Source organism: Epargyreus clarus, unplaced genomic scaffold (genome assembly GCF_041222505.1).
Source record: "Epargyreus clarus isolate Ecla_fem2 unplaced genomic scaffold, WU_Ecla_fem_2.2 ptg000022l, whole genome shotgun sequence".
Lineage (NCBI taxonomy): Eukaryota > Metazoa > Arthropoda > Insecta > Lepidoptera > Hesperiidae > Epargyreus > Epargyreus clarus.
In genome coordinates this window covers 1,345,126-1,356,240 of record NW_027332229.1, presented here as the reverse complement: position 1 = coordinate 1,356,240, position 11,115 = coordinate 1,345,126, and positions in this window count along the sequence as shown.

The following is an 11,115-nucleotide window of genomic DNA, read 5'->3' as shown; positions in this document are numbered from 1 at the left end:
ATCATTGGAAAAAGATTTCAATATTAATTGAGTATTAAACTTGTTAAATACGAAGAAATGCGTTTTCATAAAAATAGCTGCAATGTTATAATAAAAAGTCTATGAAATTGCTATTTCGTGGTGCTAATACGTCGGCTTAAGTAAGTAACTAAAATGCTTAGTTATAATAGTTTATAACTACTAACTAAGTTATTATAGTTTAAAAACTAAAACCACGCTAAAATCGCAAAAGGAAAATCGTTAATCCTGATTCCTGACGATCCCGATGAGGTGAACGGGATAAAATTATTTAAATCAAGTATTGTAATCGGTTCTTGATAATTGTTCAAAATTTTAAATTCGGACCATTCAAAGTGGGTAAAAATCTAGTTCAAAGATTCCGTTACATACATACATACAGGTCAAGCTAATAAAAGCGTGGTAATATTAATATTAGACGAAGCCACAGCGAAGCATTTAGTTGTATGAAAATCATTTTTCTCCCTGTCATGATTCTGATATACTTTTACCACATCTAAATCTTTCAAACAATCGAAACATGAATTCAAATAATACACAACGTCTATTTTAAGCTTCGCCGAGAAGAAATAACAGCTACGAGTACTTATCTTTGAATCGTAAACATTGGTAAAACGGATTCGAGCACTTCTGAGTCTCAAAGTTTATAATATCTTATTTGTTTATCAACATTCAGGTTTTAAAGATGCTAAAACACTATGGTTCGACTCCGGTGGCACCACCGCCACACCTATTTCTGTTATAACAGCAGTGTTAAGCGCTGCTGTGTTCTTTTTCGAAGGGTGTGGTAAGGGAGATACTTTTCCGAGGCGTTCCAGCTTAGTCCTCAAGGGTAGCGGCGCATCTGTGGCCGACCTCAGGTAGGAATATCTAATCCTATCTGGGGTTGATTACAGATGTCCATGGGCGCCAGTAGCCAATCAGGCAACTCCACTTTTTGTCAGAATGTTTTTTTATTTATTTGATTTTGTTCAACGCCATTTACTATCAAAATAAATATAAAACATTTTGACAAAAAGTGGAGTTGCCTGATTTGCAAATTAAGGTATCGATATGAAATATTGTTAGATGCGCTTAAAATATCACTTAGGTTATAATTTATAAGCAATAGGTTTTTTTTTATAATAATCCTCATTATTGCATGTCATTGATAAGCGGCCTTATAACTTCACATGCTAATATGTTTTCTACGGACATTATTTCGTGAATTTACTACCAATCCATTATTTTCAATCAATAACGTGCTAATAGTTCGAAAACAGAAAACGAACGTAGGTAATATAAACCCGTTGGTTTTCAAAGGAACCAAAATAGTCTAGCTTACAGATTCAATCACTAACGCTATTAAAATGTCAATGCAGTTTACATTACTAAAATCGCTCAGAATGATTTAAAAACGTTTATTTAAAAGTTGTAAATCTGCGTTCCTTGAGCCTTAACGTTTAAAAACGATTGACAGTGACAGCGCCGTATTTTTGGCGCGAATGTCAATAAATGTTTAACAAAATGGCGTTATTTTTGCGTATATAGCAAAACTAGTTTTTGCCCGCGGCTTCGCCCGCGTTTAAAAGTAAATAATATAACATACATAAAACTGAATATTCGTACCTTCAACTTTGTTAAAGATCACCACTTGATCAAATGCATAGTTTACGATTCAATCCTTACTAATATCGATTAAAATAATCGATGTTTTGGGTCCAAAAGATCGATTTTCCAATTAATCGATCTTAGATCGTCATCCCTAGTTTCCGTGGGATTTCCGGGATAAAAACTATCCTATGTCCTTTCTCGGGTCTCAGACTATTTTTGTACAAAATTTCATTAAAATCGGTTCAGTGGTTTGGGCGTGAAGAAGAGACAACTAGACAGACAGACAGAGTAACTTTCGGATTTATAATATTAGTAAGGATTTGAGGTTCCGATGTTTGTACTAAAGAAAAATATTTGTGTTTGGATAATGAAATGGTATTGGGCAATAAACATAAAAAGTGGTACAAACCTTCGTGGGTCGTCTCCGGAGACTCCACCGTCACATCTATTTCTTCCTTAGATAGTCTTAAGCGTTATGTTCTGGGCATAGATTAGTAAAGATTACTCACTCCTAACAAGAAAATGTACCCAGTTTTGAGAATTGAAATAGTTGCGTAAAAAAAGTTTTGCCACGTCTCCGTTAAAATATTTGAAATAATTATTTATTTATTACGTAAATTACGTAATTATTACGCAAATTAGTTATTTATTCGTAAATTTTCTCTAAAAATGTTTTTATTTGTCAAGGATTAAAAAAAAGAGCTTACTAAAATAAGCCGTTTGTGGCTTCATTCAATTTCAAGACGGCGAAGTAACAAAAGTGTATAAGCGTGTAATAGCGGTCATGTGGCAACACCGAGCGTTCTCTTCCGCTCGCCACCACAAAGAAGCCTGTACGTGTGATAGTCAAATAATATAAATTTCTGCCTCCAAATCAACAAATCTTTTAATAGTACAGCCCGCATCAAACCCCTAGCAAAATATGATACGATTTTATTTATATTAAAGAATTAACAAACGTAAATTCAGTCTACCTGATGATAAGTGGTAACTGGTGCCCATGGACATCTGTTATCAACCCCAGATAAGATTACATTCCTACCTGAGTTTAATCACAAATGCGCCGCTACTCCTGAGGACTAGGCTGAAACGCCTCGGAAAATTATATCTCGCCTATCACACCCTTCAAATCGGAACGTAAATAAGTGTGACGGTGGTGCTTCCGGAGTTTTTAACTGTAAAGGCTCCCACTATCCCTCATTTCTTACATACATTTATTTAGAAAATATTTAACATAAGTAAAATATGTAGCAAGTTTGTAAGCACTGAATGTACCGGTAGTGCTGTGACGCAGTTGACGGCATAAAAACTCCGTTAATTGTATATTTTGCTATTTTAATTACTGTTTTTGCGGTATCAATAAACTATTTTCTGATATTTATGACCTTTTTATTGACAAGTTTGACAACAACAGACCAAGTTAATAGGTATATCAGTGTCCGTAATTGTGTGTCTCTTAATTTAGGGGACCGAGGTTCAAATCCCAGGCACGCACCTCTGATTTTTCAAAGACATGTGCGTATTAATTATCACTTGCTTAAACGGTGAAGGAAAACATCGTAAGGAAACCTGCATACCTGACAAATCTTACAAAGGTATGTGAAGTCTACCAATACGCACTTGGCCAGCGCGGTGAAGTATGGCTTAATCCTTCCCATTCTGAGAGGAGACCGGTGCCCAGCAGTGGGACAATAATGGGTTGATAATGATGATGAAATGGGGCTTCCGGGGTTGTGGGCGGCAAGAGTCTGAGCTCGAACAGCTCAGTTCGTGACTCCGGGAAGGACGACGGTATGACTGCACGCCGTCATAAACATCCGAATGATGGTGTGGGATAAACAAAACTTACCGGAGCAACGCCCGACAGGGCATCCGAATCACGTTCAAAGGACTTTTGAAGGTGGTTAAACCCTTTGCGGTTCGACTCCGGCGGCACCACCGCCACGCCTATTTCTGCCCAATAACCGCAGTGTTAAGCGCTGCTGTGTTCTGGTTTGAAGGGTACGACAGACATACTTTTCCGAGGCAATCTCCAAGGGTAAAGGGAGAAAAAGAAATTAATAACGTTATGTTACAAATCACTGTTATGATAACTATCTACGAGTATCTTACTGTCTGTCTACTTTATTACGGTCAGGCGGTTTCAATTTTGACAACTAAGCGAAATCTAGTCTACTTTTCCAATTATTTACACAACAAAAACTTAAAAAGCTATAATATTGTATTTAACACCATGTTCTTTCGTTTTAGTATTGACCATATTTTGTATTATAAATCAAAACACTTAATAATTATGGTCGAACTTTTACCATTTGACGAATTTGTGACTAGGTATATAGGAACTGAATATTGCGAACTTAAAAACAGAATTACATACGAAACCAAAATATCACGCTTGTTCAATAATTACCAAACTAAAAGCTTTTAAAATCAATCAGTTTGTTTGAATTCGCGCGCGATAACTTTTGCGATTATTTACGACAGCCATTTTGTGAAGAACACCATATTTCCAGCAATAGTGTTACCATGTATTTAAAAATATTGGACAGTCCGCAAAAATTGAAGGTGGTAGAACCCTTTGTGGTTCGACTCCGGCGGCACTACCGCCACACCTATTTCTGTTATAACAGTGTTAAGCGCTGCTGTATTCTGGTTTGAAGGGTGTGGTAAGGGAGACATACTTTTCCGAGGCGTTCCAGCTTAGTCCTGAGGGGTAACGCATCTGTTGCCGACGTTAGGAATGTAATCCAATCTGGGGTTGATTACAGTTGTCCATGAACGGCAGCTACCCACTTATAATCCGCGCCAAACTGTTAGTCCCCTCTGAAGTTGTTGCGAGCAGGAGTAGTCATACAATTTGCTATGGCGACGCGATTCATTTCTATATTCAGAGCGGACTAACAGTTTTACGCGGACTATACCATCAGATAGACTGCTCGTCTACTACTCCTATATCTTTATATATATATATATATTTCTTATGTGCGTGTGTAGGTATGTCACTGAACTCCTCCTAAACGACTTGACTGATTTTGACGAAATTTGTTGTGTGTGTTCAAGGGGACTTGAGAATGGTTTAGATTCACAATTTAGTCCGTGGGAAAAGGTTTTTTTAATTATTTTTTAATTCGTAAGTAGTTATAGAATCGGAAACTATGCATTTGATCAAGTGATGATATTTAGCAAAGTTGTTGTACAAGAGCCCCCGAAAGTTTCAGAGTTGGTACGACCAATTTTCGCCAGATGGCGCCACTGCCATTCCAATGAAGGTACGAATTTTCAGTTTTATGTCTTTTAAACGCGGGCGAAGCCACTGGCAAAAGCTCGTATATAATAAAGACAACCCACGAGTATGATAAATGGTGGCTGAGTGTGACCTTTTGTTAAATTTTACTGCAGCAATGTTCTGATTTGAAAGTTTACTATTATTTATGCCACATAATTTTGTATTATTTTTTACAAATATTTTTCTCTTTCTTTCTAAAAGCACTCGTCTGGTCCCGATTGCAACATGGCTACCCTACTCTACATCTGGCTAATGTCCTACACTAGAAGTCACATAACAGCATTAATAGGTGCTAATGGTGATATATTAGCGCTTCCTGCTTAATGTTGCTGGGTTATTACATTTTTTCGAAATAAAACTTCTTTAGACGTGACTTGAGGGTCGGATTTTCCGACCAATGTGACTATTTGTACAGGTACTGGACTAATAAATTATATTTATTCGTACATTTATTCAATTTTTTTTTAATATATATATTTATTCGTACATTTATTCAATTGTTTTTTTTCTTTAAACAATGTGACAAATTCAATTTTTTTTTAATATATTTATTCGTACATTTATTCAATTGGTTAGGTTAGGTTAGGTTAGGTTTTTTTTTTTTTTTTAATATATTTATTCGTACATTTATTCAATTGCTTAGGTTAGGTTAGGTTAGGTTTTTTTTTTTTTTTTTTTTAATTGATTTTGAACGGGCTGATGGCGATCGACGTCATTTTTTGATGTTAAGAGCTTAGTTTCTAAAATCGATCGGTAGAGCCGTTTAAAAGTTATTAAAAAAAAAACATTTCAAAAAAATTTTTTTGTAGTTTTTTGAAATTTCTCAAAATCTACCGGTTCGAATCTGATAATAATAAATTGTTTGTCCAGTACCCGTATTAATAATTATAAATTATTCGTACGGTAACCGTATGAATAGACTCAGCCTTTTCCGACGGATGGAATTTATGTTTAGAAAGAGCTTTTATTTATGTTATTGATTCAATAGTAACAGTGATAGCCTCCGAAAAGTAGACGGTGCCGTGGGTCCGACACAGAGTAATGTGGGATTGTTACCGCACTAAAACCCGCGGTGGCCGTCCTCGGCGCTGCGTAAAGGACTCCGGGATCTCCAAAGGAACGCAACCGAAGTCCTCTTAGCGCGTTGCGTCGGACTCCGCCCAGGTAAGCATACCGCTCACCACCCCGTCTGGTGTACACGACGGTATGCGACCACACATACCGCCGTTCTTCCCGGGGTCGCTAGCCGGGCGGTTCGAGCTCCCACTCTTGTCGCTCGCAGCCCCGGAAGCTCCTTTTAGTCCTTTTAGTGTGGAGCCCGACGGGGCAGTGCGCTGACAGCGGTTGCGTTCCTTTAGAGATCCTGGAGTCCTCTACGCGCCGAGGACGGCCACCGGGGGGATTTTAGTGCGGTAAGAGTCCCACATAACCCTGTGTCGCTCCCACGGCACCGGGTACTATTTTAAGGTTTCCCCCTCGAAAAAAAAAGCCGTTATGTATTAAAAGGCGTGTTACTTTGACGATATCTTTATTAAAACTGACTTAATAATACTCTATCATTCATTTATCTAAATATATATAACTCAAAGGTGACTGACTGACATAGTGATCTATCAACGTACAGCACAAACCACTGGACGGATCGGGCTGAAATTTGGCATGCAGGTAGATGTTATGACGTAAGCAATCCGCTAAGAAAGGATTTTGATTAATTCTACCCCCAAGGGGATAAAATAGGGGAAGAAAGTTTGTATAAATCTTCTTAGTTAATAATATTACTTCGTAACGTAAAGTCGGCGAAAAACGGTCGCGTTGATCTTCCAATCCGTGATAATTAATTTCTAAAGCCCCGAATTTGTCATCATCATCATCATCAACCCATTACTGTCCCATTGCTGGGCACGGGTCTCCTCTCAAAATGAGAAGGATTAGGCCATAGTCCACCGCGCTGGCCACGTGCGTATTGGTAGACTTCACATACCTTTGAGATTTTTTTTAATCTCTGAGGTATGCAGGTTTCCTCGCAATGTTTTTCCTTCACTGTTTAAGCAAATGATAATTAATTTCTAATACGCACATAAATTTGAAAATCAGAGGTGCGTGCCTGGTTGAACCTCGGACCCCTCGAGAGGCCGCGTTTCTTAACCACTAGGCTATCACTACACGGAGTTTGTACCAGTTATAAAATTATCAACACTAATATGTTACAAGGTAAAATAAAACAAATAATTAATATTTGATACACACGAAATAACATATTCAGTACAATTGGAAAATTGCCAAAACCAAATCAGCTATTTATATTTTATGTGTCTATTTAATATTTCATGTTTTATATTTACCCGGTAATTTCTGTTTCATAAATCTATATTTAAATCGTATCTAAAATAGATCTAAGATAGATCTATTTAATAAGATAGATATCTAATCTAATCTAATCGTATCTAAGATAGATCTAAGTATTTAACATTTATTATAATATAGGATTAGCAGACGAGCATGCAGTCCACCTGATGGTAAGTGGCTACTGCCGCCCATGGATATCTGTATTCAAACACAGTTATCTAATCTTATGATAAGAGTCCTACCTGAAGTCGGCCACAGATGCGCAGCTATCTGAGGGCTAAGCTGGAATACCTTGGAAAAGGATGTCTTCCTTACCACACCCTTTAAACCAGAACACAGCAGCGCTTAACACTGCTGTTATAACAGAAATAGGTGTGGCGGTGGTGCCGCCAGAGTCGAACCACAAAAGGTTCTACCACCTTCGTAACACGATTAGTTCCTTTCTGCTACAGGTGCAAATGCTATGGACCGTACATAAAGTAGTTATAAAAAACAATGAGTGTTTAGCAAAGAAAATCCCACCGAACGAACGAACGAACGAACCACAAAAGGTTCTACCACCTTCGTAACACGATTAGTTCCTTTCTGCTACAGGTGCAAATGCTATGGATCGTACATAAAATAGTTATAAAAACAATGAGTGTTTAGCAAAGAAAATCCCAATCATTGATCGATCGTACATCATTGTACAAAGCTACATTGCGTGGGCAGATCCCAAACAATTGTTATTTTGAGCTTTAGTTGCGCCAAAAATTGCAATAATAAGGTCATAGACTTGAACGTACAGTCGAGAGTTGTACGTGCGAAATATATTCGAGACAAGATACAAATTTTATGACTTCATTTATATAGTGATAATTTACTCATGTTTATCTTATGATTATTAATAGTGTTTGTAATCAAAATACCTTCTAAATACTTATAGTAGTATAGTATAGTAGGTAGTATATAATGTATTTATTATAACTAACTAATAATTTCGAAGGTAGAACCCTTTGTGGTGGACTCCGGCGGCACCACCGCCACACCTATTTTTACCTAATAACAGCAGTGATAGGCGCTGCTGTGTTCCGGTTTGAAGGGTGTGGTAAGGGAGACATACTTTTCCGAGACATTCCAACTTAGTTAGTCCTCAGGGGTAGCGGCGCATTTGTGACCGACTTTAGGTAGGAATATCTAATCCTATCTGGGGTTGAATACAGATGTCCATGGGCGGCAGTAGCCACTTACCATCAGGTGGACTGCATGCTCGTCTGCTACTTCTATATTATAAAAAAAAAATGGCTACGTGCGAGTCGAACTCGCACCCGATGGGTTCCGTATATTTTCATTTACTTTTAGGGTTCGATGGAACCCTAAAAGTAAATGGTATGCCCGAAGGATTAAAACGGAACGGTTTTATCGACGTTTAACGCTTGTCTATATTAAATGTTCACAATGCACTTACTTCAATTAGTCGTATAATAACATTAAAAAAATTGAAAATTGTTGTTACGGAACCCTCCGTGTTCAACTTGCACTCGGCCAATTATATTTATTTATTTTAACGACAAAAATATCGGTTTATTGTATAGCGACCGCTATTTATTTTTATCTTTAGTATTTGTTGTTATAGCAGCCAACGTAATATATACCTACTTTGTAAAAAATTCAAGTTTCTATCTATTTCGATTCATAACGAGCCCTGTGATAGGACAGACAGCGGAGGCTTAGTAATACGGTTCCGTTTTGAAGGGAACCCTAAAAACAATTATAATAACTTTCGTATTTATGTCTGTATGAACAGATGTATCTCCAAAACTACTAAACCAATTCGACTTTCACTGGTAGTTTAAATAATCTCAAACCAAGGGTCATCCAATTGCTGATCGAATCCTCAATGTTGCTTAAAATCATACCTATATCACTTTTTTGTTTTCTCCTTACATAAAATAGAGATTTATTTATTTTTGAATACCAACATAATGTACACTCAATATATTAGTAAAATAAATCGCCAATACATCGCCGGCTTTGGATGAGTGCTCTTTTTGCACCTTTTTTGAAGAGCCCCATGTCATAGCGCTCCGGGAATACCTCAGGAGGAAGCTATATGATATGTAAATGTATCTGTAAGCGATTATATATTATGTATTATACCAGATTATCCATTGAAATGTATTCGTTTATTCTGTAGAGTATTTAGAACTTGACACGCCATCTATTGACAACTTCAAGATTTACTTATATTGTTTCTCCATGACATTAACAGATGGAGTTATAATTAATTATTAAAGACTTGATGATCGCGCATACAATTAGCGGAAATTCTAGTACGATTTCATAAAATTACCAGGAATTCATATTTTACTATAACTTAAACTGGGCGTCTTATTGTCACAACATTAAATGTGAATGTGAATTTACGGAGCGTATATCAGATGTTACCGCGCGCGGACGCACTACTTTTTAACCGAATTCACAAAGGAGGTGGTTATCAATTCGGCCGGTATCTTTTTTTTGTTTTTTATGTATGTACACGAATTACTCCGCCGTTAGCGAACCGATTTGAATAATTCTTTTTTTATTGTGTAGAGACGAGCTGGAAGTTGGTCCCATTTAAATATGGTTAGGATCCATCGATGGGTTCTGGAGAAAATGAGGGGAGCTCCTCCACCCATGTAAATATAATAGCCATAACTTCGCCGTTTATGAACCTATTTTAATGCCTTTAATTTCGTGTGTTCACTATTGCTTCAAGTTGGTCCCATTTAAATATGATGAGGATCAGAGTGGGTTCTTAAGACAAAATATGTAACTCCTCAACCGATGGGTATAATTGAGTTTTGTTTGAAGATATTTGGTGTAGGTTCTAATGAAATTGCAAAATCAGTTTATTATTGACTATTTAAGGGTCTGATAATGTGGCTGGTAGTCAAAATATGTAACTCCTCAACCGATGGGAATAATTGAGTTGTGTTTGAAGATATTTGGTGTAGGTTCTAAATTTAATTCTAAAATTGCAAAGCCAGTTCACCATTGACTATTTAGTTAGGTAAGTTGGAACATATAAGACACTGTAAAACTGCTAGAGGCGGAGGCGTAGTAATAACCACTCTAAGAGTAAAGTCTTCTTCTATGATAATAAATATAATTATAAACCTAATCCCAAGCAATATTATAAATACGAATGTGACTACACTTTAACACCTTAACTACATACAATAACCGATTGTCATGAAATTTTGTACACACGTTGTCAGAGGTTCAGAAAAAGATCAGTAAAATCCGCGCCAAACTTCTAGTCCGCTCTGAACATAGAAATGAGTCGTGTCGCAACAGCAAATTGTAGACATTAGCGGGACGAAGACAGTGCGGGACCTTCCCGGAACCCACGCTGCCCGCTCTCGCCCGTGGGTACATAGCTGCGTTAGTGTGCCCTTACGTTGCTACGGAGTATATGCTTGTAGTTGTGTTCCACCGCATTAGCTCTCTGACTACACCTGCGTACAACTTTAGAACGGACTAGAAATTTGGCGCGAATAAAGGTATACTTTTTATTCCAAAAAAAGTACCGTTCCCGAGAGAATGCTTTATTAATTATATGTAAAAATGATGGCATTAAAAAAAGAAATTATTATTTAAAAAAAAGACAAACCCACTGAGTTTCTTACCGGATCTTCTCAGTAGAGGTCGCGTTCCGATCCGGTAGTAGTTTAAGAAAAATATTGTAACTGATAATTTGTAAGTGCCGTCGTTGGCCTATACAAAATAAATATATTTCATTTCATATATTTCATTTCGTTTCATTTGAGATAGACCTCTGAACATAAAAGGTCGCGGGCAAAAACTAGTATTTTCAAAAGGTTGTAAAGATAAAATAAAACAACAGC